The following is a 22,247-nucleotide window of genomic DNA, read 5'->3' as shown; positions in this document are numbered from 1 at the left end:
AGCGTTCCAGCTTTTGACATTCCTTCCAGCTCTTTTCCTTTGTGACTAGAAGTGATACTGTTCCTCCTTGTGACCAAAAGTGATACTGCTAATCAGGGATCCTGCTTTTTCTTTTTCTTTCTTTCCTTCTCTTTCCTTCTCTTTCTTTCTTCCTTTCCTTTCTTCCTTCTTTCCTTCCTTCTCTCTTTCTCTCTTTCTCTCTCTCTTTCTTTCTTTCTCTCTTTCTTTCTCTTTCTTTCTTTCTTTCTTTCTTTCTTTCTTTCTTTCTTTCTTTCTTTCTTTCTTTCTTTCTCTCTCTCTCTCTCTCTCTCTCTCTCTTTCTTTCTTTCTTTCTTTCTTTCTTTCTTTCTTTCTTTCTTTCTTTCTTTCTTTCTTTCTTTCTTCAGGGCAATGAGGGTTAAGTGACTTACCTAGGGCCACACAGTTAGTGAGTGTCAAGTGTCTGATGCTGGATTTGAACTCAGGTCCTCCTGAATCCAGGACTGGTTCTTGATCCTGCTCTTTCTTGACCAAAAGTTGCTCTCTCTGTCCTTGCACTATGACCCAGAAATAGGTTTAGGCAATGTAGCTGCCAAACAGTATCATATGTATAAAATACTTATTATAATTATATTATGTGATACATTCATATACCATAATTTGTTCAACCATTCCCTAATCGATGTCAAACCTCTTAGCTTCTAGTTCTTTGCCACTATAAGAAGAGAGCTATTAGAAGTATTTTTATACAAGAGTTCTTTTCCTTTTTCTTTAATCTCTTTGGGTCATGGGACTAGGAGTGATATGATTGGTTCAAAAGATAGTCATAATTTAGTGACTTTTGAGGCATAGTTCCAAATTGCTTCCCAGAATTGCTGGACCAAAATTTCATAGCTTCTCCAACAGTGCATTAATGTACATAGACCCAGCAGTGATTGCCATTTTCCTTTATTCCTATTTCTATCAATTGGATAGATATAGGACAGAATCTCAGTGTTGTCTTAATTTGATAGTTTGAATTTCTTCCTTCAAAAACTTCCTCTTTATAAACTTTAATGATCAATTAGGAATTGACTCTTGTTCTGATAAATTTGAATCAGATTATTATATATCTCAGAAAACAGACCGTTAGAGAAATTTTCTACTATCCTTTCACCTCCTTACCTGCATCCCTTCTAATTGTTATTGCTTTGGTTTTGTTGTGAGATTGAAGAAAGTAATCTTTTTTTCCTGTTAATTTGGGAATTTTGTATTGTCATAAATACCCATTTCATTTAATTTATCTATTTTGTTGCCATGTAGTTGCATAAAATTTTTCTAACAATTTCCTTTATTTCTTCTTCCTTTATTGTGAATTCTTTTTCATTTTTATTCTAATAATGTGATTTTCTTTTTTATTTTAAAAATTGAATTCGTGAATACTTTCTCTGTTAATAATTTTAAAGGCTGCTAGCCTATTAATTAATTCATTTTTTTTCAGTTTTGTCAATCTGTCATTTGCTTTCCAGAATTTACATTTTTGGGGTTCATTTTTAATGTTAGCTTTTTAAAGTTGCAATACCAATTCACTGATCTATTCTTTCTCTCTTTTTCTGATGAAAGTAGTTAGAAATATGTAATATTTCCTCAGGACTTCTTTTAATGTATCTCAAAAGTTTTAGTAAGTGATTATTTGCTTTTTTCTCTACTGTTTCTCTTTTCCCCTTTCCTTTTTTTTTTCTGGTTAGGCAATTGGGGTTAAGTGGCTTTTCCAGGGTCACACAGCTAATAAGTGTCAAGTGTCTGAGTCCAGATTTGAACTCAGGTCCTCCTGAATCCAGGGCCACCTAGCTGTCCCATTCCCTACTGTTTCTATGAATTTTCTTTGACCCATCAGTTCTTTTCTTTTGGGGGGTGTACGCAATGGGATTTAAGTGACTTGCCCAGAGTCACACAGCTAGTAAGTGTCAAGTCTGAGGCTGGATTTGAGGTCCTCTGAAAAGGATATATTGATACCTTCAATTATTATAGTTTTACTGTCTATTTCTACTTGTAACTGACAACTTCTTTCTTAAGTATTTATATGCTATGAATGTTGAAATAAATTAACTGTCTTGGTGTTGGTTCTTTACCAGCCACACCTATAAATATATATATATATATATATATATATATATCCCACCAGTTATAGCCAATGGAGAAACCTTGAGTGATGTGGGTAAGTTTACTTACCTTGGCAGTATAATTTCCAGGAATATACACATAGACAAGGTTGATGCATGCATTTCTAGAACTAGGTTCATGTTTGTGAGGCTCTGAAGGAAAGTATGGGAGAGAAGAGGTATTTGACTACCTACTGAATTGTAGGTCTACAGAATTATTTTGCTGACTTAATTGTTGTTTGTCTGTGATACCTGGACAGTATAATAGTGATATGATAAGAAATTGAATTGCTTCCATTTGAATTGTCGTAGAAAGAGTCTGAAGATCACATTACATGATAAGATACCGGACATTGAGGTCCTTTCTCAACCTGAACTGTCAAGCATTCAAACTATCACAGACAGCATAACTCTTATGGGCTGGCCACATTGTTCAAATGCCAAAGGTATGGAGAACTCACACAAAGGAAGCACTTGCATGGAAATCAGAAGAAGTGATACAAGGAAACTTTCAAAGACTCTTTGAAGACCTTTGGAATTGATCATGAAATATGGGAGTCACTTGCACAGAACCATCCAGCATGATGTGCCTATATCAAAGGAGGAGCTGTGCTCCATGAGCAAAGCAGAATTGATGTAGCTCAAAAGGAACATTACATCCACAAATTTAGAGAAATCTCCATTTGAATTGTTCATGTGGACTATTTGGGCCTGACCTGTGGCAGAGCCTTCTGAGCTTATATTCTGATCAGCTACAGTTAGACACACTGTACTTTGACCTCAATGTAGTGTTGTCACTTGAGAATGAAGGAAGGACAACCAACAAACCAACCAGTTTAATTTCCCTGTTTATCTCTTTTAGTCAAGTCTCTTTTTGTTTTTGTCTTTTCTGAGATCATGATCACTTAACAAAAAACAACATTAAGGGAATGGTTTAACAAGTTGTGGTATATGATTGTGATAGAATAACACTGTGCCATAAGAACTTATGAGCTTCTTTACGTGGTAGCAAGGAATTGGAAGTTGAGGGGGTGCCCATCAACTGGGGAATGGCTGGACAAGTTGTGGTATATGAATACAATGAAATACTATTGTTCTGTAAGAAATGATGAGCAGGAGGAGTTCAGAGAAACCTGGAGGGTCTTGCGTGAGATGATGATGAGTGAGATGAGCAGAACTAAAAGAACATTGTACACAGTATCATCAACATTGAGTGTTGATCTACTGTGATGGACTATATTCTTCTACAGAAGAGTTCCAGGGAACTCATGATAGAAGAGGATCTCCAAATCCAAGGAAAAAAAAAAGAACTGTGGAGTATAGATGCTGAATGAACCATACTATTTCTTTTGTTTTTGGTGTAGTTGGTTTTTTTTTTCTATTTTGAGGTTTTTCATAATTGCTCTGATTTTTTCTCTTATAACAGGACTAATGCAGAAATAGGATTAATGTTATTATGTGTATATATATATATGTGTGTATAGATATATATATCTATATATGTATATAGATATATAGATATAACCTATATCAGATTACCTGCTGTCTAGGGGAGGGGGGAGGGAGGGAGAAAAATCTGAAATTGTAAAGCTTGTATAAACAAAAGTTGAGAACTCTCTTTACATGTAACAGAAAAAATAAAATACCTTATATGTAAAAAAAAATGATGTATGTGATGAATACATAGATGCATGAACTAATACAGAGTGAGGTAAGCAGAACCCAAAAACCCCACAATATAAACAGTAATTACAATATAAATGGAAAAAATACATCAAAAGATCAAATGTAAATATAACAAAATTATATAGATCAATTAGGATTCAAATGGAGACATAAGAGAGGACACTCCCAAACTACCTCTTATGCAAATGGGAGGTCCAAGATGTTGCACATTGCACATGTTTCCTTTCTAATTAGTATTGTTATGTGAGAGGAAGGGGAGAGATATTTGGTATAACTGTGATGATGTAAGAAACAGAAGATTTCAATAAAAATGTATTTAAAAAAAAGAAATTATCAGCTTGTTGATTTTAGAAAAAACACATGGGGGCAGCTAGGTGGCTCAGTGGATAGAACACTGGCTTGGATTCAGGAGGACCTGAGTTCAAATCTGATCTCAGACACTTGACACTTACTAGTTGTGTGACCCAGGGCAAGTCACTTAACCCCCATTGCCTCACACAAAAAACCAAAAAACCAAAACCAAAACCAAAACATAATGAACACAAAATAATGAAGAATGAACTCAGCAGAACAAAGGAACCCATAGAACATTGTATACAGTAACATCCATATTGTTTTAATAACAACTTTGAGTGACTAATTCATTTTGACAATTATAAATATAAAAAATTAACTACAAAGGATATATGAAGGAAGATACTATATATCATGTGAAATAATTGATAAATAGAAGAATATATAGAATGATTTTACACACATATAGTGTGTGTGTATATGTGTATGTATATATATATATATATATATACATATACATACACACATAAAATGCAAACATATACATACATATATATTTGTGTCCAATGGTAGCCATCTCTAGAGTGGGTTGGGGGAGGGAAGAAAACAAATGAAAAAAATGTAAAACTTTATTACACATTTAAAAGGATTAGCAAATTGTGCATAATAGATTTGTATTTTCATGTACAATCATCTTTAAAATTCTCCTATGTTGGGGCAGCTAGGTGGCGCAGTGGATAGAGCACTGGCCCTGGAGTCAGGAGTACCTGAGTTCAAATCCGGCCTCAGACACTTAACACTTGCTAGCTGTGTGACCCTGGGCAAGTCACTTAACCCCAATTGCCTCACCAAAAAAAAAAAAAATTCTCCTATGTTATGGAAATGCTTGTTTTATTTAATAAATTAATAAAAAAATACTTCAGGTGAAGTAAAAAGATTTTTCTTCAGCCCCTCATTTTAGTTGTGTAATTCTATTTTTCATGGGGCTGGATTGTAAACATCATTTTTAAAAAACTTTGTAATATTTCTGATTTTAATATTATTTTTCCTATTTCATGCATAAATTTATCCTAATTCACATTTGTGGTTATAACAATTATTTGTGGGTTTTGATATGCCTTTTTGCTAATGTTTTTCTTGTCTTTGCTCCCTCATGCTCCCTCATGCTCCCTGTAAAAAGAGGAGAATTGTAAAAGAGGCATGTGCTCAACACTAGTGATCTCTGGTTGATGTAACCTAGTTCTGATCCTTCTGTTTCACTCTTCTTTCCGTTATTCAGAAAATAATCATGGAATCTTACCCTTTCTTTCCTCTTAAACCTTTCTTTACTATTTATGCTAATTGCATGGAGTTTGTGCTCCATGTTGTGTTGTGCCTATAATTATTCTCTCCTGATTTTACCCTTTTTCACATTCTCTCCTCTCCAAATTCCTTCTTATTTCTCTGTTGAGATTATTGTATCTCTACAGTGAAGTATGCTTCTGTATGTGTGCTATCCTCTTTTGATTGGTTGAGATGAAATGAGGTTCAAGCAATTTCTGCATTTCATAAACCCTCCTCTGTTTATGTAATCTCCTTGCACAACAAAATTATATAAAATATTTTCTTCCTGTTTATTATATTTTAATGACCCTTTTTCTCTAGTGCATTCTTTTCTTTCCTTCAAGGTCATTAAAATATAATAAACAGACTACAGACATTTTGTCCTATTTAACCTTCCTTTTATGACCCTTGATGGCATCATGATGTTGAGTGGATACTTCTTTCTTCTTCGCCACTATACTAATCACACATAACCTTTGTAGAGCCCCTTCCAGTTTCTCAAAGAGTTTTATATTTTTACATTCTCTTGATTCCCATGTTTACATTTTCACAATTGTTACTCAGCTCTGTTCTTTTCATTAGGAATGCTTGAAATACCTCTCTTTCATGAAAGGTCCTCCCCCTTTCCTATATGATTATAGTTAGTTTTGCTGGGTTTGTTATTTTTGATTATAAGCTTATATATTATGACTATTGAAATATCATATTTAAAGCTTTTTTCTTCTTTAAGTGGTTGGTGCCAAATCTTTTCTGATCCTGTGGTTGCTTGGTACTTGTTCTCTTTCTTTTTTTTTTCTTTTAGTGAGGCAATTGGGGTTAAGTGACTTGCCTAGGGTCACACAGCTAGTCAGTGTTAAGTGACTGAGGCCAGGTTTGAACTCAGGTTCTCCTGACTCCAGGGCCGGTGTCCTATCCACTGTGCCACCTAACTGCCCTTTGTTCTTTCTTTCTGGATGTCTGCAATATAATTTCTTTGACCCATGATCTTCAGATTTTGATTATGACATTACTATGGGTTTTGATTTTGTGGTTTCTTTTAGTAAGTAACTGGTGTATTCTTTTTATTTTCATTTTCCTCTTGTTCAATGAGCTTGGACAATTTTCTATCATGAAGTCTTGATGGGAAATCAAGGAAGCTTGGAATGGAATGCTCTAGAGGAAAGGGGAGAGGGAATAGGAGAAAATAATATTTCATATATTATTGTTGTAAGAGTAGAAGACTATGTTAACAAAGATAAAGGTTTGGGGAAAGCAGAAAATAATATCCAGGTTTTTTTTTAAATTGTTGCTATATATGACTCAAACAGGTCCATGATTATTATGTTTTTCTCCTTCATTGGTTTTTAAGGTTAGCTATTTTTAACCTGAGGTACCTTATAATTTTTATTTTTTCAATATTTTGATTTTCTTTTAATATTTCTTGTTGCCTCATCACCATTTACTTCTCTCTGGTCTGTCCTAATTTTCAACTTCGTTATTTGGGTATTCTCCTTCCAAGTCTCTTCTCTAGCACTTTCATTTTTCCTCCAATCTATTCTTTTTTTGTTTGTTTTTTGTTTTATTAATACAGTATTTATTTGTCTTACCTCTGTCAAACCCTGAGCCCATTGCTTTCCCCAGGGCTGCCTGGTGAGATGGAAGGGGAGGTACACAAAGGCTGAAAGAGACATGGAAGGACCAGGAGGAAGAGGAATGGTCATAAATGTTGGGAAACAGAAACAGTTCCATCACATGTTGAAGAAGATGAGGAAGGTCACCATCAGACAAAAGAGTCCCAGGGCCTCAGACAGGGCAAAGCCCAGAATGATGTAGGCAAAGATCTGCTGCTTCAGGGAGGAATTCCTGGCATAACCAATGATGAGACATCCAAACTCAGTCCCAATTGCAGTTCCAGAACCAGCCACCACTACAGTGGCAGCCCCAGCCCCTATGAACTTGGCTGCTGGATCAATGTCCCTTGAGACAGTGCTAGTTTGGAATCCACATCTGGGCACAAGCGCAGTCGAGGGACCTGATGCTACCAAAATGCTGAGGTTCTCCTCTGTCTGCACCTCTGGCAGTCTTAGCACCAGTGCAGATAACGAATGGTCTACTCTCCAGGTAAGAGCTTCTCCTCATAAGGGCAGGGGTAGAAATGAACTTGGCACAGGTGTACATTCTCAGGGGGTGAGGGGCAAAGCCAAAGAGCTGTGTGAATAGGTGTCACTTCAGCAGTGGCCTCACGTCTCTCCAGACAAAACCAAGAACATTAACTAGATCACTTCAAAGGTTGCTTGCAGCTGTCCAATCTTCAGGTCCTATGAAGTGGTTTTGTCCCTGACCTTTCCCTTAAATGTTACTGTACATGAGGGGAAAGAGAACTGGGTAAAAGGACAAAATCCAGGATTTGCTTGGGATGCCTCAGGAGCTGGTTTTGGATTTCAAACATCTAAAACACAAATTTAGAGTACTAGGACCTCTTGACAGGAGCCCAAGAGGGTTGGCTGGGAGTCTCAGGCTGTTCCTCTAGGTTTCAGTTAGGTAGGGTCAGGGTCCACGTAGGAGGGTGCCTGAGGGGGTGAAGCTGCAGGGATGGCCCCAGGGTAGCTGTGCCCAGGGAGGGCACAGCCAAGTGCCAAGTGGCATTTACACAGAGGGCTACAGGAGCCCGGGAGGCCCAGCTGACGCTGAGGGCAGGGGCTAGGGCCAGCGAGCCTCAGGCCTGGGCACATGAGAGCGGCCTCAGGGAAGGTGGTCCACTCAGGGGCCTAAGGCAAAAGGGACCCAGGAAGGTAGGAGTAAGGATGGAGGACCCCACTCCCTCTTTTTCCTCCTCCCTTTCCCCTTCACCCCAATTTCCCCATGCCTGGTGCCCAAGATGGCACTGGATTCACATGGCTCCTCCAATCTATTCTTCTGAGAATATCATTTCATTGATAAACTCCTGCTTCATTTCCTTCAGGAATTCCAGTCGACTTTGTTGTATTTTCTTTGAGGCTTTGCTTATGGATATTTGGAGGTACTCTTTTGTATTTCTGTCAGGTATTCTTGGCTTCATAATAGCTTTTTATGATGGGGATTCAGTTTTATTTACTTATTCTTTTGGCTTTCTTTCCTGAATTTTGGGATTTGAATCATGGCCTGTCTCCGAAAACTCTTGGAGGGAACTGCGGGACCTTAATTCATTTTAATTTGTATTTTCTGGGTTTTTGCTGCTGCTTTTTTCTGTGTTCTTCAAGGATCTCATACATGACTGCCTAGGAAGAGGCAAGCTTTCAGCATGCCATAAGTGATCTGATATAGAAATATTGTGATCTCTACCTTTCTGGTTTGTTTGTTTGCAAGTTTCCAAGCTTTTTTGGGTGTGGGTGACATAACTACAGGATTTCCCTTGGTTAGAGATGTAGTATGTCTAATATCTTGTAGGTTCCACAAACTCTGAGTAACAGAGCTTTAGGCTTATAACTCTTATTAATCACTGCAGGTTATATAGCCTCTAGCCTGTTAATGCTGGATCTATAACTCTTCTTGCATGGATACACTGCTTTGGCTTTAGTTCATTCTGTATCCCTGACCCAGCTTAAGTGTTTGTGCCAAAAGGGTCTATGACACAAAAATGGGTAAGAAAGTTTAGTTTACATCATCTTTGTTATCACTATCATGATTGTTTAAATTATAACAATAACTTATATGTCATTTTAAAGTCTACCAAATATTTTCCTCATAACAATCCCATGAGTATTTGAAATATAATTTTTTGCAGAACAGTAAACTGAGGCAGAAAGAGGTTAAATGACTTCTCTTTCTGCTTTTATCTGAGTTAAGATCACAAAAGTAGTATATATGTATCAGAGGTGAGATATAAACACAGAAACTCTGATGCTAACAAAGACCAGTACTCTTTTCAGTAAATGGGGTGTTGTATTATATTTCTTGGATATTTGTGATGCACTATACAGTTACTTAACTGTTATCCCTTGATTTTGCTAAATGATTATGTAACCTCTTTGTCATCACACATACCCTGGATATTAGTCAGTCAACTAGCATTTACTAAGTACCTACTATGTGCCAGGTATTTTGCAGAAGTTTTGGATATAAAAAGGGCAAAAAACATTTCCTGCTCTCAAGGAGTTCACATTCTAATTAGAGAGAAAACATGCAAATAACTATTTACAGAAGAGATGCAGATAAAGAGGGAGAATTTTGCAGGTATGGAGGATTGCCAGTGAAAATTTCCAGAATTGGGAGATTGTGTCTTATGACATGAAAAGTAAGGAAGCCAGTGTCACTAGTTCATAGAGTGTGAGAAGAGAGTAAGATTTAAGAAGATTAAAAAAAGTAGGAAGAGCATAAATTATGAAGGGCTTTCAAAGCCAAACAGAAGATTTTATATTTGATGCTGGAAGTAATTGAGAAGCACTGGAGTTTATTGAATGGGCAGTGATATGATCAGAGCTGCATTTTAGGTTAACTTGATCATCACATTATAATCACTTTTATCACACTTTTGAATATTGCTTTTCATTTAAAAATCTAGCTTACACATATTTATTGAAGTGAGACTTCTAAATTTTTAAGGGACTGGGATATTTAGATATGTTCTTATGAGAAAACCATATAAAGAATTGATTTTTCTTGAACACTTTGCTTTTTATAGCCACAGTGCTCACTATTGCAATGCAGAGTTTCCTTACAAAATTATTATGGCAAGAAAGTGACCATAGGACATAACATTTTATACTCCAATAGATTCATCTTTAGAGAAGGACTGAGTCATAGCAAGCTCTATGATTAACCATGGCAGAATACTTTCCATTGTCTAAAATGCCTCATATCTGCAAATGGGTCTAAACTCTCACTTTTGGTGGAAACATAACTTTGAATTTTTTCACTTCACTAAGCTTAAAATATCATATGTTAGGATAGAGTAAAAATAATTTGATTTCTTTGCTTTAATTTACACAGGGCCAGTAAAGATGTAGAGAAAAGGAGCCACTTGGGCTTCTGACCTATTTGCTTTACACATCTAGAGTCACAAAGGGTATCCTTTGAAACTAATGAATAGCTCTAACATTCCTGTTTTTCCTATTATTGTCCAATTGTTTTAGTCAGTGACCCATTTCAGGTGTTCTGTACAAAGATAACAGTGTTTTTTTCTTCTCCAGCTAATTTTACAGATTAGAAAAAATGAGCAAACAGGTTTAAGTGATTTCTGAAGCTGTACTTGAACTCAGGTATTTTTGACTCCAGGCACTATTCTCTTTCCATCAATCCAACAAGCTGCTCCTTTTTTTCTTATGTGGTAGTAATAGAAAGATCTTATGTTTCATCACATACCTATTAGTACTTCTTATGGCAACAGTTTTCAAAGAGATATGTTCTGCAAAATCAGCAGCTGTTTCACCCCACCCTACAATTTTCTCTCCCTAAATTTGAGACATTGTAATTAGGTTATACAACATTGTGATAACTTTTATATCTGTGTTTAAAGTTTCCCAAAGAGCATGAGGATAACCAGAGCATATTTAGAATTTTAAATGGAATTGTATTTTTAGAAAATTGCATTGCTTTTTTTCTATCACAATCTTTCATCACAATGCATATCTGCAATATTTCATGATCTCTTTGCCATTTTCTTCACCAGTGGATTAAGGCAAACACATGTTAAATAACTTGCCCAGGGTCACACAGCTAATAAGCGTCTGAGGTCACATTTGAACTCAGGTCTTCTTATCTCCAGGCCCAGTACTCTATCCATTAAGCAATCTAAGAGTTTCTCTTCTTACTATGCCATTTCCTTAAATTCCTTTGCTTTGAACTAATGTGTCATCAGGCTGACTAGAGAAAAAGTAAAAACATTGATTTGAGCTCATGAGCTATCATTTGGAGTACATGTGAGTACACCTTGAGACATGGTAGTCTCTTCTGCTAATTCCATATGTTTATGAAGATATCACAGGTAATACACTAAGAAAATGACTAAAATTTATACTACCTTTTCCCACTGCTACCTATCATCCCCAAGGATGTCAATCAGAAATGAAGGTCGTATATAAACCAAAATATTCATTGCAGCACTTTCGTGATAACAAAGAATTAGAAACAAATTACTTGCCCATCAGCTATAGATGGCTAAACAAATTGTGATATAATTATATAATCAATACTACTGTTCCATAAGAGGAGAAAGAATATTATGAGTTTAGAAAAGCATTGGAATGAATATATAAACTTATACAAAATAAAGTTAAAGAAGGAAACCATTAATTCAAGTTCATTGAAGAAAAACGATATCCACAGTGACTATAACAATGTAATTAGGAAGACACAAAAAAGAAACTGAACACTACATAATTATTATTACCAAACTCAGAACCAAGACAATGTACCTTTCTCATTTGAACTCAGAAATCTGCCTTACCCTACATAGAGGCAAAAAGGGACATGGATAAAAAGGGGGGAGGCTGATAGGAGGGAGGGCAGATTGGAGAAGGTGAGATCAGAAGTAAAACACTTGTTTGGAGGGACAAGGTAAGGGTAAGAGAGATAGAAGGATAAACAAGGGAAAATAGAATGAAGAGGATTACACAGTTAGTTATCATAATTATAAAGGTGAATGGGATAAATTTACCCATAAAATGGAAGCAGATAGTAGACTGGATTAAAAACCAGACTTTTACAATATGTTGTTTACAAGAAACACACTTGAAGCACAGAGACATACACAGAGTAAAGGTAAAGGGCTAGAGCAGAATCTATTATGCTTTAAATGACACACACACCAAAAAAAGCAGGGATATTACTCATGATCTAAGACAAAGCAAAAAGAAAATAAAATAGATCTAATTAAAAGAGATAAGGAAAGAAATTATCTTGCAGAAAGGTATCAAAGACAATGAAGTAATATCAAACTAAACATATATGCGCCAAGTGGTTTGACATCAAAATATTTGAAGAAAAAGTTGAATGAGTTATAGGAGGAAATAGACAATGAAACTATACTTGTGGGGGACCTCAAATTTCACCTCTCAGAACTAGATAAATCTAACCAAAAAATAATCAAGTAAGAAGTTAAAGAGGTGAATAGAATTCTAGAAAAGTTAGATATTATAGATCTCTGAAGAATGTTCAATGGGAATAGAAAAAAATATACCTTTTCTCAGCAGCACATTACATCTACACAAAGACTGACCATATATAAGGGCATAAAAACCTCACAACCAAATGCAGAAAATAAGACATGGTGAATCCATCCTTTTCAGATCAAAATACAATAAAAAAACATTCAATAATGGGCAGTGGAAAGATAGATTACAGATTAATTGAAAACTAAATAATTGAATCCTAAAAATAAGTGAATCAAAGAAAAAATAATAGAAACACTCATTTCTTTAAAGGGAATGACAACAGTGAGAGAACAAACCAAAAATAATGGAATGTAGTAAAAGTGGTAGTAAAGAAAAAAGAGATCTCTAATATTACATCAATAACACAGAGAAAGAACAGATCAATACATTAGAAAAATACACATTAAAAATCCCCAATTAAAGACCAAATTGGAAATCCTGAAAATCAAAGGAGGGATTAATAAAATTAAAAGAAAACCATTGAATTAATAAACAAAACTAGAAGCGGGTTTTATGGAAAAATAGTAAAATAGACAAATTATTTGTTAATTTGATATAAAAAGGGAAAGCAGACCAAATTACTAGTATCAAAAATGAAAGGGGTAAATTTACCCCCAAGAAAGAAGATATTAATAATTATTAGGAACTATTTTGCCCAATCCAAATAAGTCTGACAATCTTAGTGAAATAGATGAATATTTATAAAAATAAAAACTGCACAGTTTAACAGCAGATGAAGTTAAATACTTCAATCCTTTTAGAAAAGGCAAGTGAATAATACATCAACAAACTCTATAAGAAAAAAATCTCTAAGTCCAGATAGATTTACACATGAATTCTACCATTTCAAACCTATCATATTGGCTAATATTACTAAAAAGGAAAATGTTGAAAAGGATGTAGGAAAACTGGGACAATGTTGGTGGAAACCATTCTGGAGAGCAATTTGAAATTATGCTCAAAGGCCTATACAACTGTGCACACCTTTTGATGGAGCAATACTGCTACTAGTTCAATATCTCAGAGAGATAAAAAAGAAAAAAGCACCTATTTGTTCTTGTGTGTGTGTGTGTATGTGTGTGTGATGCAATTGGGGTTGTGACTTGCCTAGGGTCACACAGCTAGTAATTGTTACATGTTTAAGGCCAGATTTGAACTCACATCATCCTGAATCCAGGGCCGGTGCTCTATCCACTGTGCCATCTGGCTGCCCCCAAAGCACCTATTTGTAAAAAAAAAAATAGTTCTACTTGTGGTGGCTAAGAATTGGAAATCAAGGGGATGCCCATCAGTTGGGGAATGAGTAAACAAGTAATGGTATATGATTGTGATAGAATATTATTGTGATATAAGAAATGACAAGCAGGATGGTTTCACAAAAGCATGGGGAGAGTTGCATGGATTGATGCAGAGGGAGGTAACCAGAACCAGGAGAACATTGTACTTCTACCATTTCTGAATCCATTTATGTGTTTACTCTACCCTCCATTAGGATGTAAGTTCCTTGCATCCTTGAGGATGTAAGCAGAGCTTGCTTTCTTTTTGCTTCCATTTGTATTCTCAAAGCTCAACATATTGCCTAGACCATAGTAAGCATTAAATAAATACTTGTTGACTTCATGTAGGTATGGGACTCTATTTTAACATTTTCAAGTTGTGTGGATTTGGGCAGTTGCCCAGTTGCTCATTTTACCAATCTGGGTTTCATTTTTCCCCATATGTAAAATGGAAACAATAAATAGGAATTTATTTAAATAATAATAATAATAATAGCTAGCATTTATATAGAATTTTGAAGTTGGCAAAGTTCTTTATAAATATTTCATTTAATCTCACAAAAATTCTCAAGGGAATGTGCTATTATTATCCCCATTTTACAGTTGAAGAAAATTAAATAAACAGAGGTAAAGTGACTTGTTTAGGGTCACACAGAGATTAAGTGTCTGAGTTTGGATTTGAACTCAGATCTTCCTGATTTCGAGTCCAGTGCTCTATCCATATGCCACCTAACTCTCCCTAGACAGCGTTAAACAACTACTATATCCCAGGTTCTCTGCTAACTGCCTCAGACTCTTACTAGCTGTGTGACCCTGGACAAGTAACTTATGTTCTATTTGCATTAGTTCCTAATTTGTACAATGAGCTAGAGAAAGAAATGGCAAGCCACTCCAGTATCTTTAACAAGAAAAGTAAGGATACTTCAGTGCCTGTAATAAGAAAACTCTAAATGGGGTCATAAAGAGTCAGACATGATGGAAATGACGGAACAAGAGACATTTAATGTGACTTTGACCAATGAAAGCCCAGACCTAATGAGTATGCAGACTATACAGACTATGTTCTACTTGGTGGAAGCCATTCTGTGGACTTTGGAACATGCATAGATAGTCCATGACTGTTTCCCATCTGCTTACCATATAGTATCTAAATGGCTTTTTCTTTAACTGCTAAAAATGTCAGTAACTGCTTTATACCTGTAACTGAGGAGAGAGGTCTTAGCAGTGGTGGCAGTGGCTGCCAGTCACCAGATGTCTCTCTCCCTACCCAGGCTGACATGTGGCTGTGAGCATAGTACCTCTGTTTCTCTACCTATTTTGGGGAGTGGGGTGGGGCAATGAAGATTAAGTGACTTGCTCAGGTTCACACAGCTAGTAAGTATCAAGTGTCTGAGGCCAGATTTGAACTCATGTCCTCCTGAGTCCAGGGCCAGTGCTTTATCTACTTCACCACCTAGCTGCTCCTACTCTGCCTATTTGAATTTGTTCTTTGCTGTTTTTTGGTGAAGGAGTATCTATCAGAGAAGGAATAAATTCGGCTATGACTTTGTGATATTTGAAAGTTTGGAAGTATGAGTCACCATAGGTAAAGGAATTAGAGTTCACAGCAGAGTTTTCTGGCAGCCGAGACCAGTGAAAAGTGGCCTGTGGGACCTATCCCAGAAGTGGATTAGACCTAGCAATTGAGGTACCATTTACTGGAGTGGCTTTATCCATCAGGAAGTGAACTTAGTTGATAGAGTGATTTAGAGCAAACACTTTAAGTTTGAGCTCACTCTTCCCCAGGACTGAGGCCCATATATGGGGCAGTGTGTCCCTGATTCAAGGGAATGTTTTTGTACTTGTCTTCTTAATATATCATTTCATTATATATCCCTTCATAAAATCTAATTGATGTTCATTGATAAAATAATCATGGGTCTGTGGTCAGTTGGTCAATCTGTGATATAAGGGAGATATTGCTTGTAACTGGCAATTGATTTTAGATAAACCATACTGGAATGGGAACTTGAATCAAAAACATTAGAGAGAATAATGTTAATCCTTCAGGGTAGCCTTAGAACCCCAGGGAAGAGTGAATTATTGCCTTTTTTTGGGAAGCCAATTGCCAATGATAATGGTAGTTGAAAGACCCTTAAAATCTAAAGATAGTATTCCTCTGACAACATGATTTTCTAGATAAAGTATGACTCAGGACAAGAACCTCCAGAGCTTATAAAAGCTAAAAAATCAAACTAGTTTGGGGTAATGTGCACCAACATCCAGGGGAAGCAGGAAAGGCTCCATGTAGAAAGTGGCCTGTGAGCTGAGTTTGAAAGAAAACTAGGGATTCCAAGAGGTAAAGTTAAGGAGAGAATGCATTCCAGGCATGGGGGATCAAGTGGGCAAAGGCACTGAGCCAAGAGAGGAATCTGTATGTAAGGAACAGTAAATAGATGAGTGACTGGAGCTCAGAGTGTTTGGAGAAGAAAAATATATAGGAAGCATGAACAAGTAGGAAAGAGCAGGAATGGTCAAGGGGTAAATGAGATTTAAATGCTTCTATTACTGATACGTGCAATGCCAACCTCACACAACTGTGAGGAAAACATTTTGGAAGCTCCAGTATACGTTAGAACAGTCCCCTTTGCAGAGTCAGGGCGACTTAATTTCATATCCTCCCTCTGCCACTTAATAGATGTATGACAATGGGAAAGTCACTTAACTTCTCAAAAGCTGTTTCTTTTACCTTTAAAATGAGGGGCTTGAACTAGGTAGCCTATAAAGTACCTGTCAGTTCTGAATCTATGGTCCCAAATGAACATTGGTTATTATTTATTTTGTATTTTTGCTTTTGAAAGCCTAGGGTGCTTTCCTCTTTCCTACGTCTTGCAAAATCAGGGGGTGTGGCTAGAGCATAGATACAATGGAGAAGAAAATAATTTTGGCTGACCCCAAATTAGCTCTTGCCTTGAATCATTACTCTGATTTTTTGCCTTTAAGTTTTTTTTGAGTTATCAATGTTTTACTTATACTTTTTGTTTTTCCATCACTGAGTTTTTTTGAAATATATCTTCCCCTCTAGAGTGAATCATTTCTTGTAACAAACAGTTATGCAAAACAACCAACCAAATGTAACACCCAAAACAATCTGATACACTGACCTTGTCTGACATATTCATGAGATAATCTCTACCTTTTCTGAAAGGATATAACTAGCTATATATAGAGGTTGTTATTTTTAAAGCTATGAATGAAGACATTGACTCATGGTACACATTTTCTCCTCACCTCCACCTCATAAAACTTCTTTGCTCCTTTTTTGGCTCAGCTCATGTCTTCTCCTATGTGAAGCCTTTCCTCATTGCCTCAATTGCTAGTGACCACATATCATTGCATTTTTAATATACTTTGCTTTTACTGATCCAAGTACATGTTGCATGCTCCCAGTAGAATTAAGCTCTTTGAAGGATGAGACTCTTTGTTTTATCTCTTTTTATCTACAGGGCCTAGCACTATGCCTGACATAAAATAAAATGCTTGTTGAATTCACTTAACATTTTCTAGCACAAGTTGGAATTAAGTATAAGTTTCTTCTCTTGAGAACAGGCTTTCATATCCTTTCTAGGTAGAATTCCAGTAGTGATGTACTATGGTGATAGGAAGAAGAACTGAACCAGTGATTTAATTGGTGTAGAGATCTTTTGTGGAGGACATTCCTCTTTGCTTAGAGCATTGTAAGGTTAGGCAATTTGCTTAGGGTCATGCAACTTTTCATGTGTCAGAGGTGGGACTAGTACCTTGGTCTTGCTGCATCTATAGTCAGCTCTCTATGCCATTCTGCCTCATAGTCAAGTCTTATAATGATGAATTTATTGTTTTAAATTCACTTAACAAAAAAGATGTTTGGAGTTAAATAAAGTTAAATTGAAAAATTACCTGAAGGAATGATTATTTTGAAAGTCTCATTATACTTCTTTCCATGATCATACTTAACCTAAGTTGATTTACTTTATGTGGGGATATGTCACAAAGAACAGAGTAATTTCAATGATGTATCAACACTCAGGTCCCCTGGAGGATCAAATGGCTGTTATATCAAAGGAAATGCCTAATTATTTTCATAGTTAAAAATTGCCACTGTTTGGAAACCTGGAGCCATACTAAGCCTTGGAATACAAAAGACATTCCACACAGTCACCAATGGTTTGTTTTTATTAGAGTTATTTCAGAGGGCTATTATTTTCATCTATCTGATATTTCCTGTGTTGTTTCCACATTATATACATTCCTACAAAGCCACGAGAAACATAGTGGCAAAGCCAAGTGATAGATGAGGGGTCCCCGTGGACTACATTGGTTGCACAAGCAGGAAATACATAAGTCCTCATGTCAGGGGGTAATGAGTATCTTTCTTTATACCTGTAAATTCTCCTGCAGTCTTTTGTTTGCCTGTTGTATCTAAACAATTCATTCCACATGACATTTTCTGTCTCTTTTTGGGCTCTTGACTCTCTCCCCTCCTCACAACTCAAGATGACTATGGAAATTCCAAATTAATATGAAAATCAAGCCTCAATTGTTGACATAAAAGAATAATAATGTTAGCAAATGAAGAACCCAGCTTTGATGCATTATTGAGAAGCTGAGCCCTGCTGCCAGGAAGCTTTTCCCGTGAGCATTGACAATGGATGACAGTTAGGGATGCGATGATGGGCAGGTGGAGGAAATTCACGCTAAAGATGCTTTCTTCTGTGAAGCTTTTGTGTACACACTGAAATGCCACAACAAAAGCTCACCAGCCTGACTTATAATCATTAGTGCTGCTACTGTTAATTGTAGCTAGTTGGAGGGAGGCAGTTAATTATGGCATTGTCTCTTTTGTCAGAAATCATTTGCTACATATTTGTTGTTCCTTTGACTTCTTTGTTTGAACTAGTGGTTTACTACATTTTATTAATAATAAATACTCTTCTGTCCTATCCAGAGCTTTAGGAACAAGGTGTAATCTGCTTTTATAGCAAGCAGGTTTGAGTTTCCCTGCTATGTTAACATATTTGTATTTAAGGGATACTGTGAACAGAAAGCAATTTTAATCTACAGAATAGAGAAAATAAAGATGAATTAATCTTCCTCATTACAACTACAGGAATCATGCATAAATCTTCATTTTTAATCTTTTTAGGAAGGACTCTATTGTGGCTCTATAGTCATATAATTTACATAAAGCTAAGGTATTAAAATTATATCTATATTTAAACTACACGCATATGCTCTATCTATAGAGACATAGACCAGTGTCTTGGGTTTTAAGACACATGTCCTTCCTTCTGGTATTCCTGGTATCCCAGGAACCTTCTAGGTAGTTAGTCGCTTTTGGAAGGCATCTAATAAACAAATTCCCTGTGAAGTTCTTAGATTATAAGACTATAAATAGTCTGCTTCCTAGGTGTTTTTGTATCTTTTTTTTTTTTTTTTTTGGTGAGGCAATTGGGGTTAAGTGACTTGCCCAGGGCCACACAGCTAGTAAGTGTCAAATGTTTGAGGCCAGATTTGAACTCAGGTCCTCCTGAATCCAAGGCCGGTGTTCTGTGTACTGTGCTACCTAGCTGCCTCTAGTGTTTTTGTATCTTAACCAAAAATTATTCTAGACAATGTCATTTAAGACCCAAAGAACTTAACTCTAGTGGTAGAATTTCAGGAGAAATGATTTTCTTCTTTGTGAATAGATGTTTTAGGATAAGAGATTTTCAGGGTATTTCTAACATTATGCTATTTTTGTAATGGCTTGCTTTATTTATTAATCTTTTTATTTATTGATTTACTTCTCTCTCTCCTTTTTTTTTTTTTTTTTGTATGAGACTGACATCTCTATCTTGTGCAGCCTGGAAATGCAGACTACGCATGAGCTTATCCCACTGCTGATCAGCATGGAAACTTTGACATACTCTTCTGATATGGAACAGTTTATTCCCGCCTGTTCCTGGGGGCTTACCATATTCATGCCAGACTGGCTGTAGACCCTTAATTGGCCTGACCTGTTCAGAACTTCTGAGCTCAAGTAATTCATCTGCCTCAATCTCCTCATTTCTTATTATTCAGTTATTTCAGTTCTATCTGATCGCATTTGGGGTTTTCTTGGCAAAGATACTGGGTTGGGTTGCCATTTCCTTCTCTAGTTCACTTTACAGATGAGAAAACTGAGGCAAACAGAGTTAAGTGACTTGCCCAGGGTCCCACAGCTAGGAAGTATCTGTGGTCAAATTTGAATTCAGATCTTCCTGACTTCAGATTTAACTCTCTGTACCACCTATCTGCCCTCAAATCATTCCAGTAGTAGCTATTATAAGCATGTACCATCAAGTTAGGCTCTATTTATTCTTTGTTTGTTTTGTGGGGCAATGAGCATTAAGTAACTTGTTCTGGGTCACACAGCTAGTAAGCATTGTCTCTTAAGCCAGATTTGTACTCAGGTCCTTCTGAATCCAGGACTGGTGCTTTATCCATTGCACCACCTAGCTGCCCCATGGCTCTATTTATTCTTAAGAATAATCCATGGCCTTAATGTTTTCATTTTAAAATGAAGTTTTTAAAAGTAGTCTATTAGTGGATGACATTTATTTTTATTTATCATTGAGAACTTTTCTAGAGTATTTTTAACATACTTACATAAAAGAAATACTTATTGTCTCTTGAAAATCTAATCTATTTTCTTAAGCACAAATAGAAAAAACTTTCCTGAGATCATAACTGTTTCTGTATACATATGTAGTTAGAGTCATGCTAGATTGAGGTAGTTCAAATTGTCTCATGAGATCCTATTATTAAATTTTCAGAATAATCGTTTACACCATTGAAATGGAAAATGCTACAAACTGGGCCTTGATTTATTGTTGTTATTTTTGATTGTCAAGACTTAAATGGTAGAGAAAAATGTTAATAATGCAGATTAAATTTGAAAGTACATCATGGGGGCAGCTAGATGGTGCAGTGGATAGAGCACCGGCCCTGGAGTCAGGAGTACCTGAGTTCAAATCCGGCCTCATACACTTAACACTTACTAGCTGTGTGACCCTGGGCAAGTCACTTAACCCCAATTGCCTCACTAAAAAAAAAAAAAAGAAAGAAAGTACATCATGTACACATACATATACACAGATATATATTCTATATCATATACATATATCTATATACCTCTATCATTAATCTCTATTTAATCTTCAAAAAACAAGTTATTCAACACTTAAGAGTACACCTTTGCATTTAGCAGAGATACATAGGTTCATGGATATAGAGCTGGAAGGGACCTTAGAAATACAATAACATAGACCTTCTGTTTTAAAGCTGAAGAAAGAAAGGTACACATAGGTTGTGACAAAATCATTTAGATAGTAAGTTTTTCTACATCATCCATATATCTGCCAAATTGATATTCTTTTTTTATACTTGTTCAATCATGCAAAATATATTTCCATATTAGCCACATTAAAAAAAAGAAAACACAGCCTTAAAAAAACTGATAAAAATAGTTTTAAAAGTATGCTTTTATCTACATTAAGACTCCATCAGGTCTTTCTTTGGAGGTAGATAGGATTTTTCCTCATCAATTCTTTGGAATTATCTTGGATCATTGTATTTTTTAGAATAGCTAAGTCATTCACAGTTGATCATCATACAATATTGCTATTGCTTTTGCTGTGTACAATGTACTCCTGGTTCTGTTCACAGCACTTTCCATCAGTTCATTTAAGTATTCCCAGGTTTTTCTGAAGTCATATTGCTCATCATTTCTTATACCACAATAGTATTCTATCACAATCACATTATTATTATTATATCTTTCAAAGAATCTTGTACAACCTTGATATATGTTAGGAAATTTCTTTAGGAGGAAAGCCTTTAAGCCAGAACTTTCCTCTATCATCAAAGTATTTTTATGGCCAACAAATAATGACTATGGTGGGATGGTGTTTTCACTGGATCTTTAAGTCAACTGTATGACTATAACAATGTGGGCTGGTTCCAAATATCATTTGTAAAAACCTCATATTTTCATCATGTTTGCCCTTGATACATGTAGATCCTTCTCATGTAGATTTTGTAGGCATTTAGGAAAGGATATTTACTTAATAGCTTTTGTTTGGTAATCTGATAATAACATATATTTAATTTATTCAATTAATATTTTAAAAACAAAATAACCAATCATTGCTATATTATAATAACCCCAATCAGAATATCCTCCTGAACAAACTAATAATATTAATACATGACTAGTGACAAAAATTAGAACATATATGTAAAGTAAATAACTATCTAAGAATAACATGATATAAAAACAAGAGTAATATCAATGGGCAGCTAGGTGGTGCAATGGATAATGCACCAGCCCCGGATTCAGGAGGACCTGAGCCCAAATCAGGCCTCAGACACTTGACACCCACTAGCTGTGTGACAGT

At 35.9% G+C, this 22,247-nt stretch overlaps 1 pseudogene; it reads right to left on the bottom strand.

The window, feature by feature from the left end:
* Nucleotides 1–7,150: 7,150 nt before the first annotated feature.
* On the bottom strand, nucleotides 7,151–7,592 carry LOC122735939 (annotated as a pseudogene).
* Between the last annotated feature and the right edge of the window lie 14,655 nt (nucleotides 7,593–22,247).

This window comes from Dromiciops gliroides, chromosome 1 (genome assembly GCF_019393635.1).
Source record: "Dromiciops gliroides isolate mDroGli1 chromosome 1, mDroGli1.pri, whole genome shotgun sequence".
Lineage (NCBI taxonomy): Eukaryota > Metazoa > Chordata > Mammalia > Microbiotheria > Microbiotheriidae > Dromiciops > Dromiciops gliroides.
The sequence above is the reverse complement of the archived record's forward strand: the minus strand, read 5'-3'. Positions and strand labels throughout refer to the sequence as shown.